General features: G+C 39.1%; 1 long non-coding RNA gene across 2 annotated transcripts in view; it reads right to left on the bottom strand.

Moving 5' to 3' along the window:
- Nucleotides 1–8,699, bottom strand: part of LOC141570067 (uncharacterized) — a 66,616-nt gene extending 57,917 nt beyond the window's left edge. The window contains exon 1 of one of the 2 annotated variants that reach the window (XR_016022475.1): nucleotides 8,320–8,699. This is a non-coding gene — a long non-coding RNA (uncharacterized LOC141570067). The remainder of the gene's footprint in view (nucleotides 1–8,319) is intronic. The other variant, XR_016022476.1, reaches the window with a different exon arrangement.
- Nucleotides 8,700–18,606: the final 9,907 nt, after the last annotated feature.

The following is an 18,606-nucleotide window of genomic DNA, read 5'->3' on the forward strand; positions in this document are numbered from 1 at the left end:
ATAAATGATCTTGTACCCTGAAGTCCATCATTTAATAAGTCCAATATATCCATAGGCATATGATTTTTAATCAAAGATATTCCTGGTGGGCTAAGGGATAAAGAAAAGAATTTGTCTACAGGTTTGTTTTACCCTAGGATGCCTCATGTCACCTAATTGTTTTTTACAAAGCCATTGCTTCTCTAAGAAGTATTGATTTGGTCTAGTTAAACTTGTCAAGTGAGAGGAAATGATCAATGGATTACTTTTTCAAAACATTTAACCCCCAATGGAATCTGCTCATCTTTGTCATCTCAAAGAGGCAGATACAGGAGTTAGGGGAAGAAGTTAAAATTTGAAATATTTCCTTCATCTTTTTTTCCCTCGTGTCTATAAATGAAAACCCAAGTTAAGGAACATTGTTTACTGGGTCTCTTCTCTAGCTCCCGACATTATCATCACCTTTTGTTGCTGCTGCTGTTGCTGCTGCTGCTGTGTGACCTGAAGGAACATGAGATGGCCTTCCTCAAGTATCTGGGTTTTAAATTCAGTTCACATCTCTTCAGTGAATTTGCCTTGGCCAGTAAGGAGTCACTGCCCCGTGGTCCCTGGAGACTTCACCAGCAAAGGCACTCACCTCAGGAGAAAGCAAACACAAACGTCTCATATGGGCCCATCTTTCCAACCATCTCCTGGACTCTGGCAGCCTTTCCTGAGCCAAAGGTCTCTCTAAAATCCCTCACAGTCAGACTGTTTTGTGACACTCAGAAATGGCTAAAGTTCTCATAAACCCCACATAGATTGGGAGGAAAACCATTTTGAATCAATGATTTTCATGATCTCTAAAATTCAATAAACAGTATTTCTTTCTTAAAATTACTGGAAATTAACATATGATCAACTCAAGGGGAATTTAGTACCAAAGGTGCTCATTTCAAGACAGTTTCACCTAAGGGGGATCCCCCAGTAGGTTTCTGCAGCTCTGAAGTCAGGACATCTGTGAAACCAGTGCACGGACTACCGGGTCTGACTGTCTTTTAATTAGAAGAAGGGTGAGCTGCCATTTGTGAAGGGAACCCTTGGTGTCAGGAACTGTGCTTATATGAGATATTTTTAATATGAGTATGAAAGGTAAAAACTAGGTAAAATTTTTTCAGATTAGGAACTTGAGCTATAAGAATGGAAGGTAACATGCCCTGGTCCACACAATTTGATAGGTATCATTTAAAAAAAATAGCATAGATTATGTAAAAAATCATCTTTGCAATGGAGTCATATAGTTTATAGTGCAAATTTCTTCCATAGTTTAATGTATTCTTGATAATGAGGGATTTGGGAAAGTTAATTTATTGTTATGTCCTAGGATACTATTTATAAGTGCTCTTATGTTCCCATTCAGTTTAAAGCCTAAATACTTATTTGCAAACATCATTGCCTTATTCCATGTGCTAATTTGTAGGGAGAAGTTTATGTATTTGGGGAATTTAATTCATTTCTGCATTTTATCCAGGAAACGAGAGCCAGATGTTTTTGGACATTTGTTATTTATTTTCAATAACAGCTTAAGTTAAGATATTGATTGGATATTGCATCTTCTCCGGAAAAAGGGAAACTTTTCATACCCTACATCTCATCATATCTTAAAACGAACAAAAGGAAAGCCTGTTGAATGTCCTTTAATTTGTAGTTGGGAGGGCTGGGCAAGGGCACTCAATTATATTACCAGAGCTCTGGATGAATGTCAATTCAAAGTGAAGGCTCCCCCTGAGAGGCAGGGACCTTGAGCAAAAGCGCTTTCGAGGAGAGTTTACTGCCAGGGTCAGGGAGAGGTCACAGTCATCCTGCACTGCTAAGCCGGGATCCTTGGATTCCATTTCAGGCAGCGACACTCCACGAGTAAGAGGAGCTCGCTGAGCCCTGTCCACGTGTGTCTGCTGGCTCGCCTGCCTGTCTGGCATCTCTGCACAGGCCTCTTCCGCACTCCCTCACACGACCTTCCAAGCCAAATGAGCTGTCCTTCTAAATATGACCCTAACTCATGCAACAGCTGGTGGGAAGAGCAAAATAGACTGAGCTCATGGGAAGGGTATTTACTACTGAGTCCGTTTTTTTGTGTGTGTGGTTTTTTTTCTTTCTTTCTTTTTTATGACTACAAGATGTCTGGAAAATTTATCAGAAACCTTTTTTATAAAGATTTCATTCATAAAGGTTTTTGAGGGATTTCTCAGCTAGTTACAGTTTAGTATATCTCTTGGGAGGCATGATAGTCCAGTTTATTATTTCTCCTTCTCCCTGTCCCCAAGATTCAAGAAGATTGGAGAGTCTGAGCGAGGAGAGAAGGCAATTATCTAACTACCCGCACTTTTCCTTAGAGATTCTGACAAACTTCCTTGTCGTGCTCCATTGATGTTCTTGGAAGAACAGAGAGCCACCGTATTTGTGAGAGAACTGGACCATACTTTGAAGATGCAAGCTTCCTGCCTTTACATGTCTTTGAAATTGTCTTCGCTATGATCTGTGAGTCAAAGAAGTGATCTATTATACATTTAGGGGAGCACCTCAAAATCTGGCTCTGTGCAAATAAGGTACATTTCCTGCCTTCTTCATATGGTTTTGTTATGACTTAGGAAACTTGGAAAGAACTCAGTTAAACAACTGAGTCATAGTGAGTTCGTGCAGAACAGCTCGTTTCACATGAATGCCATTTTCTTTCTTTTCTTTTCCTTTTGGTAGTTAGATCAGGGCAATCCCCAATGTACAGTTATCTGGTTGTCAGCAAGGTACATGACAAACTCTGTTCCGGTCAGAGACTTGTTTAATGAATTAAAGTCACGTTGGGTAGAAATGGTTAATGTGTGCTGTTGATCTTGGTCCTCAGTCCTACCCCTGACCGGAGATCACGAAACTGGGAAGAGCAGGCAACATACTGAATGATGGGATTGGGTTTTGTAATACCTTAGGAGACTGGCATGTGGGCCACACCCAATATAACATTTAGCAATGTTAAGTAATGAAACTATGCATTTAAATTAAAAAAGTTAATATCAATTTTGGGGTATGAGAGGTCAAGTTTAATACTGGTTAAAAATATTTTGGAGAATTTTTTTTGTCCATCCCCAAATATCATGTAACCTCCAAAATAGCCCAAGTCATCTTAATCTGAATTAATGATAAAAAGGCCACCTGTAATTTATTGAGTACCTGGTATGTGCTAAGATTATAAAATTAAAATTATGAGAAAATGAAGGAGGTTAAGTAACCAGCACTGGGTCAAAATGGCTAGCAAATAGCAGAGCCAAGACTTCAGTCAAGGATGGATATCAAGAATAAAACATTTTCAAAGAACTTTGCATTGGTTATTGATATCACATATAAAGACTGTTAGTCATCTTAAGGAATCAAAATTAAATAAAAACACTAAAGACTGTCTGGAGAAAGTGCCTAGAGGAAGAGGACCAAAAAAGTAAAGAGTCTGGAAGTTATAAAGTAGAAGATAGTTAAAGATGATAAATATTGGACATGAAAAATGGAGATTTTGAGGGATATAGCAGGTATCTTTAAATACCAAAGATCTAAGGTCAATTGGAAGCTAGAGGCAAACAGATTTTAACCCTAAATAAATATCCAACAATAAAGGTTTCTTTACAAGCAAGGGGAGAGAAAGTTCCAAAAAGGATTGAGAGGTTTCGGTCACTAGAAGTACTCAAGCCGATGGTGTTAGCCACCCACCAGGGTTGTTCATGAGTGAAATTCTGCCTTTGGAGTCTTTTGGCCTATTTGAGGGATTCTTCACTGGAGATCCATGGGTGAATTTCATGAAATCTTTGAATTTCTGGAAATTATATGCAAAATTATATATATATATATATATATATATATATATATATATATATATATCATCCCCTCCGGGGAGTTGGTTCATATATTTCTTCATATCCTCAAAGCAATTTTACAAAATCTGTGAACCAATAAATGGAGTCCCTTTCAATTCTGCAATTCAGTAATTCTGTTTTGTAAAACCAGTCTTACCTTTCACAGAGGTGTACCCAACAGAGCAGTGTGATTAATTTAATGTTTGGGACAAAAGAGACTGAACAATTGAGGAAAACTTCAAGGTTTTGAGCCTCGTAATTGAGAAGCTATTGATACCATTGGGAGATAAAGAAAATGAAGGAGAAGCAAGAAGTCCATTATCAGTGGAAGATAATTAAGTAGGAATAAATGGACAAACTGAAGCCTGTCTAAGATTCCAGTACTGAGTGTACTGAGTGTGTAATCCAAATATTCTTTTACATCATGGCAGAAAAATGCTGAAATCTAGAGATGTATAAATAGAGAAAAAGCCACTTGAAATTTAGAACCATGAAATGTTGTAACTCTAACTGACCTAGAGATCACTTACTTCAGCCCCCTAATGTGACAATTGAAGAAAGCACATCTCAGAAAAACCAAGAGACATACTCTCTACCCTGGTACCCTGGTTGCCAACCTAAGTCTCTGTCTACAGATTTAAGAGGGTGGGGGGTGGGGGGGCAGGAATCCAGATTTCTAAAACATTCAAATCTTGAATAAAGATACCACTTAAATTTTCCGGGTTGGGTGGTGGGGGAAACTACATATAATACACAAAGATCCACTTTGTTATGGCAGAAGGCAAGAACATAACACTGCCCCTTAAGAGTTTTAAGTATAAATTCCACCCTTCAGCATGCTCTGGGATGTTTTCACAGTATTTTAACCTTGGTCTTCAAAGTCTAATTTACCTCAGGAAAATTACATAGATTTTTCACCTATAAAGAACAAAGAAGCACATGGCTGCATTATTTAGTGTTACTGAATTAGTCTCCTGAGTCCTTGGGTTTCCCTTTAGATGTTGTCTTGCCAGTTTCTAAGATCAGAGGGAGACTGGCTCTAGAAGCACTCATGCATAAGAAGGTCTTTCGTACCATCTCTCCCCCTCTGATGAAAAGATTCATTCTATTCATTCTGTGCCATCTGACAATCTCCCAGGTCCAGTTCTGAGTCAGCAGGTCTTCAGTATATATAAACTTTCCACTGTTTCATTTTTTCAAATCCACTTGACAAGGTCAAGGTGGGGTTCAGACCAGAAAAATTTGGAACTAGTGCCATCTGAGACTTGTTTCCTGAGAAAGCAAACTGTTTTTCATAATCTGCAAGTTTATGGAAATTTGAAAACTTGACATGCAAGTTTTATGCGTCCGTGCGTGTGTGTTCATTTTTTAAGGGATTCAAATTAAATACAATTTTGGTTGGGGAGTTGCCGAAATGACTAGGGCGTCAGCTAATATAATTTCAACTTGAACCCAAACATGGGTTCCATGTTTCAATTCATACTGAAGCTCTGTAATATATGGCGTTGGAGTAGAGGTATAATGATCTCTTGGGAGAGGCACGATCCAATTAAAATTTAGTTTGCTGTCTTTAGGAAAGACACAAGCAGTTATATATCCTTTGAGAGGGTCTTAGGAAATACACACCTGGGCTTTAAATGGCTACTCATTTGACTGTGAAGTTGAATTTCAATTCATCTGGGAGTCAGAGCATAAGAAAGAATTCAAAGAACAACACTCTGATATTTCCTGGTGTGTTACCAGGGAGAAAAGAGCTCCTGGAAAATGAATGCCTTACACATTTGCAGATACAACCAAACACTTAAAAAACAAGACTATTGTTATGCGTAAAAGTCATTCCTTTTAGGAGAAGCCTAAGAGAATATTGAAATATGGCTGACATTTCAACCACAAAATAAGATTTAAAAAAAAAAATATATCATGTTTAAGTTCTCTTAGATAAAAAAGAAAAAGGAAAGGAAAAAAAATCTATAACCCAGTATAAGCAATTCCAGACATTTCACCCATAAAATAATTCACAGGGATCCATTATACTTCTAAACGCAAAAGCCATTAGCAGCCCTTTCTAATTCTCTTTAGTTCTGTAAGAGAATTATTTCCTATATTCCACAATCCCATATATTGTTTTCAAAAGACAAAAATACACAATAGGTTGAAGAGAAAATATAGACTAATGCTTTCTATTTCATTCATTAGTTGATTACTAAGATGAAACACTCTCACAGTGTACAAGAGCTTCCCCACCCCCATTTCATTAGGCAATTCTTTCGCTTGCTTCTTTAACAAATTTAAGAAAGAAAAGCCACTATATTGCTTCAGCACTACCCCATCTCTCTACGCTACCTCAAATTCTGATTGAAACCAATACAACTGTTTCAATGTGAGACTAGAGACAGATTGATGAAATAAGATCAATGGATTTATCATACATACATATTTAGGTACTTAAAGACATTGTTTTAGGGGTGATTTAATTATGCAGCCCATTTATTCCTTCCACAAATTTGTTGAATAGCAGATTTAGTTAAAGCAATGCAAGCTGATACAATAAATAAACACCCAAATTTCAGTCGCCAAATTTTCATACCATGAATGTTTAATTTTCAGTCAAGAAACAGTGCAATTCAAGTGACTGATTGGATTCCAGGAGACAGAATCTCCTGCATCCTGTATCCACACCATCTTTGAGAGCCTCAGAGTCCTCTGCATTTATCCAAGATAAGGGAAAAGAAGCTTGAGAAGTCGCCCCTGTTTGTAAGCACCATCTGCTCACATAACCACACCTAGATGCAAGATGGCTGAGAAATGTATTTCCCAGTGGGTAAGCCACCTCCCAATGACAACTTCACACTCCGAAAGTGGTTAGTCACAACACCTGTAATAAGGTACTGTGCTGGGCATTGGGGAATTTTGAACAATAGATTAACTGGGATCTAGTCTTCCAGTAGCAGGCACTTGAGCAAATTTTTTCCAAGTATCCTATTTCTTTACCAATAATTCTTGTATATATATATATATATATTAAAAGCTTGTTGTATGCCAAGCTCACGGTGCATCTGAGCCCCAGTGTTTCGGTGGTATTTCAGGACTCAAACCCTGTGGGTGTGTGTACACACCGTGGTCTTTCCTCTCGACCTCTGCAGTCTTGCAATCACTGGGGGCAGGAGCTCAAGTCCGATTGTTCTTACCACAAGGCAGAGTCCACAGCAGACAATGAATGAGCATGTATTATACTAAACAGACCCCTGGCACCTACTGCTGGGGCAGTGATTGTCATACTGGGGCCTGATTTCAACTCCTAAAAAGCTGTACTTCCAAACACAGTTAACTATAAAAGAAAGTTTTTGTAAAATATGAGGTTCCTATACTAATATATGATTAATCATTTAAAACTTTGAGTCAACTGAAATGGAAGTGCTAATTTATGTGAGTAGATGGGTGTATGAGCATTAGTGGGGGGGGGGGGGATACTCAAAAGAGAGAGCAAGATGCCCAGGATAGGTTAGCACAAGACTTTAACCATAATGTTCTACCGTATTCTCCCTGTATATCTACTGTCTAACTTACAAACTGGCCTTGCTTCATATGATCCAGTCCCAATTTGACAGCTTTTCATTTCGATGAAGAAAGGATTCCTCTAATTGTTGCTTCCTATGGCACATCTCCCAAGTTTTAGGAGCAAGGTTGTAAAAGAAGGAATTCCCGATGTAGAACACTTCTTAGCTTGGAGCAGAAAAGGAGTGGATTCTAGTAAGGAATATAATTCATGTGCATAAATAATTTGAATACAAGGTAGAATTGGGGTAGAATAATCTATACAATGTAGATGACATTCTATCAGAGGAGAAAGATTCACACTGTTTTGCAAATGAAGTGAACTTTTAGCTAAGACTTTTAGAAACATGTGAAATTAATCGAGTTGACCAAGTTTAGAGAAAACAGGAATTGCCATTTAGAAGCATACGATGTAGTCAGGTACTCAACCAACTCTATGGAAGCTAGAGTATAAAGTGCAGAGGGGAGAGGGGGACTGTAAAAATGTGCAAGACAGCATCTACCCTCATGCAAGTCAGCAGCTAAGAGCAAGTACAGATGAGAATAACCAATGTGTACGGAGCACCCACCTGTGCCTGGCTACATGCTAAGTGCATCATTTGCATTATCTCATTTGGCATTAATGCACTTAGCCAGGTGCCTGGCACAGAAGAAGTGCATGATAGTGATAGCTGTGATTGAAATGCCAATTTTATCTGGAGGTTATTATTACCTCTGCTTTCAAAATAAGGGAAGTAAGACATGGTGAGGTTAGGGGATATATCTAAAACCCCTTAGCTGGAAAATCAGACATATATACATGGAAAGTTCGATAACAATTAGAGTATTCTGAGAAAATGGTGGCCTGAGTACCCTAACTTTCCCCGCTCATGGCCCCCTCCCTTCTAATTTCAGTCATCTTCCAGCTACTTACCTTAAGAAGAACATCTCCTGGGGCACAGTGATAGGGAGTGCCTGGAGGATGTGTGCAAGACCTGCCATCTGTGGGGGGTCCACCTGGAGAGAGCCAGGGATGCGCTGACTTCTATGTATCAATAATGATGAAATGGAGGGGCTTCCTAGAGAGAGTGCTGCCCTGGGGGGGTTTGTGAACCCCTAAGGGACAGTGTGCCAGCTTGAGGGATGATCTTCGGGGCACCTGCTAGTCTCCTTGGCTTTGGACGAGTTTGGACGCTGTTGGACAGATGGGCTCAGATTCTCTCTGCCTTTGAGGCTGGTCAACTACCTTGCAGCTTTGTGGGGAAGTGACTTCCGCTTGACACCTTAGCTGCTGCAGACAATTTGCCACCAGAGACCCAGACTGCTGTATCCCCCCCACTTCCTGTAAGTCAAGCTTCCTCAATGCTAAACCAGGCAACTGGAACAAGGGGTCAGCAGTGAGAACAATGAACATCTCAAGGGGACCCAGTAGTCAGACCGAGGAATAACAATACACAGATTAAAATGAATATTCTTCTGCTAAAATAGAGAAGGCCAGAGGAGACACATAATCACTTTAACAAAGAATAAAAAGCTCACAGAAATGGGGGTGAGGAGGGAGAGAGCATTAAAATAATTTTCCAGCACTTAAAAACATAGTTTTAAATTTTTTAAAAATTTAATCCAGTTAGAGAAAGGAGGGTCCCAGGTGAGGAAGGCTCCCTAACACTGTGAGGCAGTAGAGTATATGGAAAAAGCCAATTGCATACTTTTGATTCTCAAATTGAGCTGGTCATTAGACTTACCTGGGACGTCTGTTATAAACAGAGCTTTTTCAACTTGCCCAACCCTTACAAGTTAGAAAATCTAGAAGAAGGGCCAAAGAAACTACGTTTTAGTTTAAGTGGGCACTCGTTTTGTTTGATGAGCCACTGAGATTGGAGGCAAATGTTGAATGAGTTAGATCACCAAGTCTGCAGAGGGTGGTTAGGAGGGAACTGGAGGGTCTGTGAAGCGTGGGGAGCATTCACAGTTAATGGGTTTCAAATAGGAAACAAAGATTGATGAATGCTTTGTTTGCATGATCCCAAGTTTTCATGGAGTGTAATAACAAGCATTTGTCACGACTGTAGATCAAATATCATCTAAAACTTTCATATGTATAAGTCTAGCCTTAAATAATATAAAACACATTAATAAAAAGTTGAAGTACTACAGTTTTACAAAAGCTTAAAAAGCCAGGCTTCATCTAGTTCACATCTCACTGTGTGTGTGTGTGTGTGTGTGTGTGTGTGTGTGTGTGTGTTTAATAACTGAAATACACAGTTAAATTTTCGCAGTCTTACTTTTTTAACCACTGACAGTAACAATGGTCCATTTCTCTCCCAATGTTCCATTTCAAGAAAGATGGATCACTGTTTTAGCAAAGTATGAGGAAACAACAATAGGAATAAATAGAGTGCTTGGAAGACAAATGTGGAGTGGTGTGTGCCATTTGATAGAATCAGCCTTGCATACTTTTCTCCGACGTTTCCTGAACTACTCCTACCAAGGGAGACAACACAGCGCTTCTTGGCTTTTTCCCGTTCAAATGGCTGCTTCAGAGTCAATGATGTAAAATAACAGGAATGAAAGGCCTCATGGATCAAGAATGACGGTTCCTGATAACTTCCAGTAGGTTATTCCCTTGGAACTGTTTTTTTCCAGGAGGTATGATGGATTTGAACTAATACATTCAAAAATGTTCACCTCCACTCTTATTTACTGAAGGCAGTCAAGCTCCATGAGGCTGACCTTTCTACTTATGAGACCCACAGCATGACTACTTCCTCAAGAGTAATGAGTCCAATATTTCCCTGCCTCAGAACCCAGAACACCAGTCTCATGCAATACTCTGCAATAAACAAAAAGCCTTCTTTCATCAGATTTGGGATGGGATGCACTCACTGTCCCCTCTCAAAGTGCCACAAGACACGTTAGCATATCTGAGCTTCTGAGGGCCCTGCAGCAGAGAAACCATTTTAACTCTATAACTCTGAATTTCCAAATCTTATTTAATTGCTTGTATTAAGTTGCCAGGGCTGTCTTACCAAAGTACCACAAGCTGGGTTGTTTAAACAACAGAAATTTATTGTCTCACAGTTCTGGAGGCCAAAAGTCTGAGATGAAGGACTAGTTCCCTCTGAGGGCTGTGAGGGAAGGAGCTGTTCCAGGCCTCTCTCCTTGGCTGGAAGACGGCCATCTTCATGCGTTCTCCCTGTGCATCTGTCTGTATCCAAATTTCCCCTTTTGATAAGGACATTGGTCGTATTGGATTAGGGTCCATCCTAATGACTGCACTTTATCTTGATTACCTCTATAGAGACCCATTTCCAAATAAGGTCACATTCTGACATACTGGGTGTTAGAACTTACATATGAATTTGGGAGGGATGGGGACACAATTCAACCCATCACACCATTGAACCTTTGGTTCAAATGTCATCTAACAGCCTCTCATCTCACATCCTGTCATCTAACATACTAATATTTTGGGAAATGTTAATGTGGTCTCACAAGTACCCAGGTCTGCCTCAATAGTTCCCAAATGCCATTTGCACAATATACACAGAATCACTGAGGGTGCTTTTTAAAATTCTGGATTCTTGAGTCTCACTTCCACAAATGGAAATCTACTATTCTAGAAAGGAACTCAGGCACTTGCAATTGTAAAACCTTCCCAGAAGATTCAGACATATAACCAGATTGGAGTTCTATAGTCAGTTAGCACTCACTATTTTTAGACTTGATTTGGGCCAGAAATCTCAGAATAGCTGCATAAGAATTGAATTGTACCTCTTCTTAAAATAGTAGGAATAAGAATGTTTCCTCATCTCTGTTTTTATAATACCTTGTATCTTCCTCCATCATGATACAAATTACCTGATGTGCATGTAGAGACCCTGTTTTATCCATCTTTTTATTCTCAATGACTTCCATTGAGCTGGCACATAACAAGCATTCAATGTGTATTTATTAAATGAATAAGTACCTGAAGCAAAACACGTGAACGTGTACAACCATTTTATTGTTTAAAAAGTTATTGATATTGACATCTCCCCATCCTTGAGAGATTTCATCTACTCATAAGATTTTAAAACATAACCTATGCCACCGTCCTTTCTCCCCCACCTTTTACTCTAGTCTTTAGTTTTCAGAACACTTCATACTCTTTCTAGCCTCTCTTCTTTGTACAGACATGCTACGTTGGGACTCTTCTCTCTGCCGTCTTCTCCCACCCACATCCAACTGACACCACTAGTTCCAAATTAATATTTGTCGTGTTCTGTCCTTCAAATATGAAGTAGGGGCCTGTTAAACAGTTCCATATAGTGCTTTGCTTTTCAATCGAGACTTTGATTATACTTAAATAGTTCAATGGCTGCTTTCATTGCCAGAATCTAAGCTACACGTGGGCAGGATTCATGTCAGTTGTGCTCGTTTTTGAAACAACAGAAACTTGCACAGAGTAGGAGCTCAAATATCAATGGAGTAGCTACATACTTTTGGCAGTGACATGCTTTTCTCTACCATTAAGCTGGTAGTTTCTCTAGAACAGGGACTAAGTTGAATTCATTTTCTATTTTTACCTGGAAACAGAATGGTTTTCCATAAATTTTTCTAAAATTATTAAGGCTTTTGTTTACTTGTGTCTTTGTTTACTGTTGCCTAGATGAAAGCCTAAGATAGAAATTTAGGACAAGGGTAGATGTTGATGAAAATATAAAAATAGATTTGTTCTTTCTTGTTATTACAGCCCAAACTTAAAATATCTGTAAAATAAAAATAAACCAGAAAATATGTAATGGCATCTAGGCAGCCCAGAAGCTGATGTGCTTCTACAAAGCAGACTGTAACAGTGAGTGAAATAACAGTTTCCAAGTGAGTTTTCAGATTGCCAAAAGATCACTTTAAATACAGCTCTGGCAGACATCTTCTTATCGAGAAACTGCAGCACATGTCAAAAGGTGATTCCACCAATTCCTTATTTCTAAAGACAGAAAGCCCAAAGAGACACAACAGCTGAGCACATTGGGGATGGAGCAATGCCCCGACTTCACCTTACGTAAGTGATCGGAACTTTATGTGGCGTCTCCCTCTCTTCCTGAGGATGACGCTCAGCTTCTTACCTCTCTTGTAATGTTTTGTTCTTTCAGTGACAACCTGCAAAGGACAAGTTGTTTTTTCTCATAATACTGAAAATTGGCTTTCTGGTAACTTGCTGTCCCTACTTGGAAGCAGTTATGGAAGCTAAGGGGAACAGGTACGTATTTCTCTGGGGAAGGTGGAAATGTGGTTTTTGTCTCCTCCCAATATCCCCAGTATAGCTAGTCACAAGGGCGTGGAGGAGAAATTTTGCATTGGACCGAATTGCCTCCTTAGAAGGAAAGAGGTTGTGATCCCATCCATTTTCCTGGAAGATTAAATGGATTTTTGACATCGTTAATGGATTGGGATAATATCAACTGAGGTCTCTTGGCAGTGAAAGGAACCAAAAAAGGGGGGGAGGGGCTGTCTCTTAGGGAAAGTGTGTCTGGACTAGTGATAAAGCTTCCATCAGGGCTTAGGGTTCTGGCACAGAGTGGCTAAGACTGGAAGCATCTACACAGATAAGTATGACAGCATTAGGAACATTAGGCCTTTTGCGAGACTGAGATCATCCTCACTTGAATAACCACCAAGGCCCTGGCCCAGCGCCATCATAGCAATAGATACCCGCACACCAACTTCACAGGTTCTCCACTGAGATACTGGGAAACCCACAGTCTTTCTCTGATGGATCAGGGGCCTCTGCTCTCTCGCCACCTGGGATTTCTAAGCAGCACTGGCCCACCTCTTTGTCTCAGATAGGTTCCTGGGATTCACACAAAGAGAAGAGGAAAGTCTCAAGGAAAACAAAAGTGAAAGTTTAGTGATCAGTTAGTTATTTTTTTATAGTGTTAGCTTTTTTTTTTTTTTTTAATATTCCAAGCTTATGAATAGGCCGTTTCGACCACAGTGGAAAAGAATGAATTACTGGTACTGTATAGTTTCTTATTACTGCCATAACAAATTATCACAAACGTAGTGGCTTAAAACAATAGAAATTCATTATTCAACAGTTCTGAGGTCAGAAGTCCACAATGAATCTTAATAAGCTAAAACTGAGGTGTGGTTGGGGCTGCATCGCTTCTGGAAGTTTAAGGGAAGAAGGTTTTGTTGCCTTTTTCAGCTTTTAGAAGCTGTCTGCTTTCCTTGCCTGGTGGCTTCTTCCTTCATCTTCAAAGCCCGCAATGTAGCATCTTTAAAATCTCTCTTTTTCTTCTTCCTACCCTGCCCCCTCTCTCTTATTTCTAGAGTCACATTTCCTCCTCTTTTTTTATCTGAGCCGACTGCCTCCCTTATATGAGGATGTTTGTGATTACCTTGGAGCCACTCAGAACATTAAGATAATCTCCCCATCTCAAGGTCTATACTCTTCATCACATCAGCAGACTTCCTTTTGCCACGTAAGGTAACATACTCACGGGGTCTAGGAACTAGGATGTGGACATCTGTGGGGGCACATTATTCTGTCTACTGTAAGCTCCCTTCATTGCCTTAGCAATGAATGTATTATCAGCACCCATCATCATCTTAGCAGACAGCAGGGCTCTTTAAAAGGGTGCTCACTGGTCAAGACAGGGAAAAGGGAAACGAGACTTAAGTATGAAGTATTGTTAGTGCAACGGCCAAGACTTGGTGACTTTGGATTCTGGGTTTAGAGAGCTGGCCCGGATGTAAGTGCCCTTATCTAAGGTCAGAAATATGTGAGAAGGATTTGGGAAAAAAATAGGATTTTAGATATTTTCAGTTTGAGATATATTATAGCATAAATTAATCCAGTACCGGATACAAATACAAACATCTTTAAAATATATGACCATGTGTCATGATACATTTTGTAAGGATTTGGTGTATATACTGATGTACATTATAAGCTAATATAGTTCAGATAAAGACTATCGTGGCATTAAAGCCATGCAGACTGCAATGCAGGTAACTTCCGTGTCAATTCACTTGTCATCTCTGCTTCAATCCCACACCAACCAAGACGCGGAGGTCATCTTCACATATTTCCATAAGAATCATAAACAAGGGACCTCATGTGATTTTTGTAGTTTTTCCTGAAGATGTGTGGGGCTCTGAGATGCTGTCACAGTGCATCTATAGAGTTCTTCCGTGTCCCTCCCCTTTTTACAAAGTTACTCCTCTATTATTGAAGGTATGGGCCAACCAACACTCAAGCTCTGTAAATTTGCCTCCAAGGAGATTTACCCTGAAGCCATCAACACATAAGTTTCAGGCTCTACTTGCACACTCCTCCTGAGTTCTGGGAGTCATAGGGAGCTGCAGAGTGTTCTAGATGGAGCAAGAAACCAGGTGGTGAATGTGAATCATTTCTGGGAAAATGCCTCAAGAGATTTCAGAAGCAAGAGACCTGCATCTTTAAGGCTTTAGTTATTTTGTGTGTGTGTGTGGTTTCTCTTTTTATTCTAGATATTCACTTTTGAACCAGATTTTGAATTCATAGTTTTATATTCTCTCAAAAAGTTTTAAATTCCCTCAAATTCTATAAGCTTCAAACTTCACAAAACCAATCTATTCTGCCTAAATGGATTTATAAAAACACTTACCAAACAAAGATGGATCGCCTTCCTCCATAAGGACTTTTCATACAGGACTCCTAGATAAGAACATTGTTGCATATAATTATGTATAATTAATACTCCTGCACCTATACCATGTTGGTCAAAGTTGTCCACGTCCAATTCATTTGTGTGTCCTTGGTGCTCAGAAAGTTACCAAGTGTTCAGCCGGAATTTTTATAACAATGTATTGATATATTAGGTAAAGGGATGGATTAATTTAAATGAATTCTTACGCATGATTTGACCTAATGGATCAAATTAGGGACTGAGTGTCAACATTAAATGTGTGCTTGCATTCACCATAATGTTCCCACAGGGAATAGTGTTAGAGGAACATTGCCAAGGTTGAAAAACAAGAGCTCTCAGTTGACCCACATCCACCCTGTGAAACACCTGAGGAAGATTCTCAACATTTGGGGGCTTGGCTGCTCTGCCAGTGACCAGAAGGGACAGTTGAAGGTGAAAGGTTGGTTGAGAGCACAGGTCACGCCAGGGTTGCCAATCCAGCTTTATGAATAAATATCAGTTGTTACCCATAGCTAATATTATGATCTCCCCTCTGCCTCCTGTATCTATTTATCTATTTTTCACAGCTTACAGTGGGAGGGGCACGTTTCGTTATCATTCTTAAACCAAAACCATTCCTTCTGAAACATAAGATGCTATGCTCTGATGTTTGCTTTCCCAGGTCAGGAAATACCTGCTCTTAGAGTTATAGAGAAAAATTTGTCCAGATTTGAACTGATTCCAGGGAGGTGGGGAAACCCTTCAAGGTTAAGAAGTGGCTTCTGACTCATGGTAGAATAAACAGGAAGACAAGGAAAAGAGGCCTCCATGATTCAGGCCAACGGAAATGAAGAGAAGGACAGAGGAACAGCCCCACGGAGGATCAGGCAATGGAAAATTCAAGACAAATTAGTGGGAGGACCAACAGAAGTGAAGTCCTGGAGGATCATGGGAGAAAGAATGTAAGTAAGCAGATAAAAATTTCTAGAGTCCAGAGGAATGGCCAGGCCCCCTGAGGATAAGGAGGGAGGGACAAGGGAGGCAGCAAGTCAAATTAAAAAAAAAAAAAGGGTAGAAAAATCAGGAGAAACGTTTGCAGGATTATGCACTGTTGGGGGAGTGGGAACATCAATTTATTTGTTGTATTAATGTTTTTTGATAATGTTTTTCATCTAGTTCCTTTACAATTTTAGTTTAGAATGTCTTTAAATAGCTCTAAAATGAGATTATTAGCTGGGAGTTACAAAATAAAAACAAAGCAAAACCTTTGCAAACAAGTGGGAGTTCTCATACCCCTAATCAGAGAGGCCTGTGTCGTATTTTCAAATCCTGTCCCTAGGAACCATGAGAAGTTTTTAATGATAGTGTTTCCATAAAAGTCTGATTTAATATAATCACACTCAGACCAAATGTGGAGGAAACAAAAAAACTGCTTTCCCATCCAAGTTCTTTGAAATTTAAAATTATATTCTAAGACAATGGTTCACATAAATTTTAAAGCAAGGGAACAAACTAAAAGAATCAGTACAAGAAAGATTTTAAAAGAAGCAGGTAGCAAAAAGACAAGCCAAAGCTTGGTTACATCTTCTCATAGGACCCATCAAGTCTCACAAGCATATGAGATCTGGGCCCAGTGGTTACAAGCCTTAGAGACTCATTTTAAACAAACTACCTGGAAAAACACCATACTCAATGAAGTGTTCAGGACAATTATATATCCCCAGGTTAGCCATGTACTGGAAGTACCCAAACTACCCTCTGTGGTGACTAAAATGGTATAAATCCCGGAAAACCCGCTGCCATTCACAATGGCCAATGGCTCTTTTAGTTTATGTGGTGACAAACATTAGTTTTAACAGCAGAGCCTTCCTTTGTTTGATATCTGTTTGAGATTCTGCAGTTGGGAGATGTTTATGTTCACATGAAAATAAATGTAAGCAAACCATCCGATGATAAACACCTCTCCAGGAAAACAAATTTCATCTTTTTACATAGAAAAAGGCAGCAGCAAAATGAAGTTAATGCCGTTGGTTCACTGCGTTGTAAAATTATCTGGAAGCTCTTTAACACCGCACTAAGAAATCATTTAATTTAGATGATTTCAGGGTATTTCGCTCCTATAAAGTTGCTTTGGGCAGTTGCATCTTTAATGATGCTGATTAGATAAGAGGAACAGATACTCTCTAGATTGAAACCTGTCTTGACAAATGTAGAACAATTGTATTAAGTTCATTTAATTTAACCAATGGATGTATTTATACCCTGGCTTTTCCCAGAAAGAATTTAAGGCAGCTTAGCTAGTAGAAAGGTTTGAAGGTATAGGTACTCATGAAAGCCTCAGATTAATATCTAGAACATATAACGTGTCCATATAGTTTTCAACTATCGGTGTGTTAATCTAAGCTCGGAAAGAGCTTTTAAACTGCAGTGAAACATCAACTAGCTTCAAACCTGCATTTTTAGTAAGCTATTTTGTCATTTGGAGGCCTGTACAATAAACCTATTGTTGTTCCTTTAAAAAAATAAGAAAGAAAGAAAAGCAACCTTCTGGTGTTGCTTTTGTTCATCTTATCACCCGGCAGCCTGTTCAGGATCACATGTGGGAAAGCATGTGTGTAAGACTGAGCCCTACACTCAGTGCAGGAATTTCACGGAACAACATCCCGCTTAAAGGGGTAGCTATATAAAAAAAACAGAAGGGAAATTCTACTTTCATGATGAAGTTGGCTTTTTATTCAGTATGTTTCAAATTTAATGTTTGAAATTAAGAAAACTCAAAGCAGACCAGCTATATGTGGATGTTCTCATACCCCATTTTTATGACAAAAGCTTGTTTAACTATTATTAGTGGGTTCTTGCAATAAGAGGGAGAGTACCATCTTTAAGATGACCTGCTATGCATCAATATTCCTTTGTTTTTATGATTAATTTAAAGGGTGACAAATAGGTATGTTTTCTACTGAGCTATACCAACATTACTTGAACATAATGAGACAAGAATATTCACAAAGTTCTCTAAGCCAACATGTATAGTTTGAGGGCCCAAGACAAAACCAAAACAAATCTCTATTGAGTTCTAATCTCAACAGTGAAACACACTCAATCTGAAATCCTGTTAACTGGAGTAACCCTAATTTATACCTAGATTTTCATCTGGGAGATGCAGTGGGCCAAATACCTCACAACTGGAGAATATTTGTTATATAATATTTCTGTTAACAGAAGTGAGGGCTAGAGCATTTACAGATGTGATACAATTGTTCAGTATTGCTGGACATTTAGAAGCCTCACTGGTGCTTTTTTCTTCATTAAATTTGGTGACAGCTGATTAATTAAAAACCCATTCTACTATTACCACTTATTTTCCCTTGCTCAATTTCATAACCATCACTTCCCTGAAAAGCAAAATGAATAAGCATGATCTGAACAGCATGTGAATAATTACTACAAACACAATCATTTCTACCAGGTTTATTCCTATGCTAAACCATCCAGCCTGGCCATAGCCCAAGGTTCTGTTACTAAGGAAGAAGGAGGAATGGCTATTGGGAAGCCAGTAGTAGACG

Source organism: Rhinolophus sinicus, chromosome 1 (genome assembly GCF_057876585.1).
Source record: "Rhinolophus sinicus isolate RSI-liver-muscle chromosome 1, RSI-T2T, whole genome shotgun sequence".
Classification (NCBI taxonomy): Eukaryota; Metazoa; Chordata; class Mammalia; order Chiroptera; family Rhinolophidae; genus Rhinolophus; species Rhinolophus sinicus.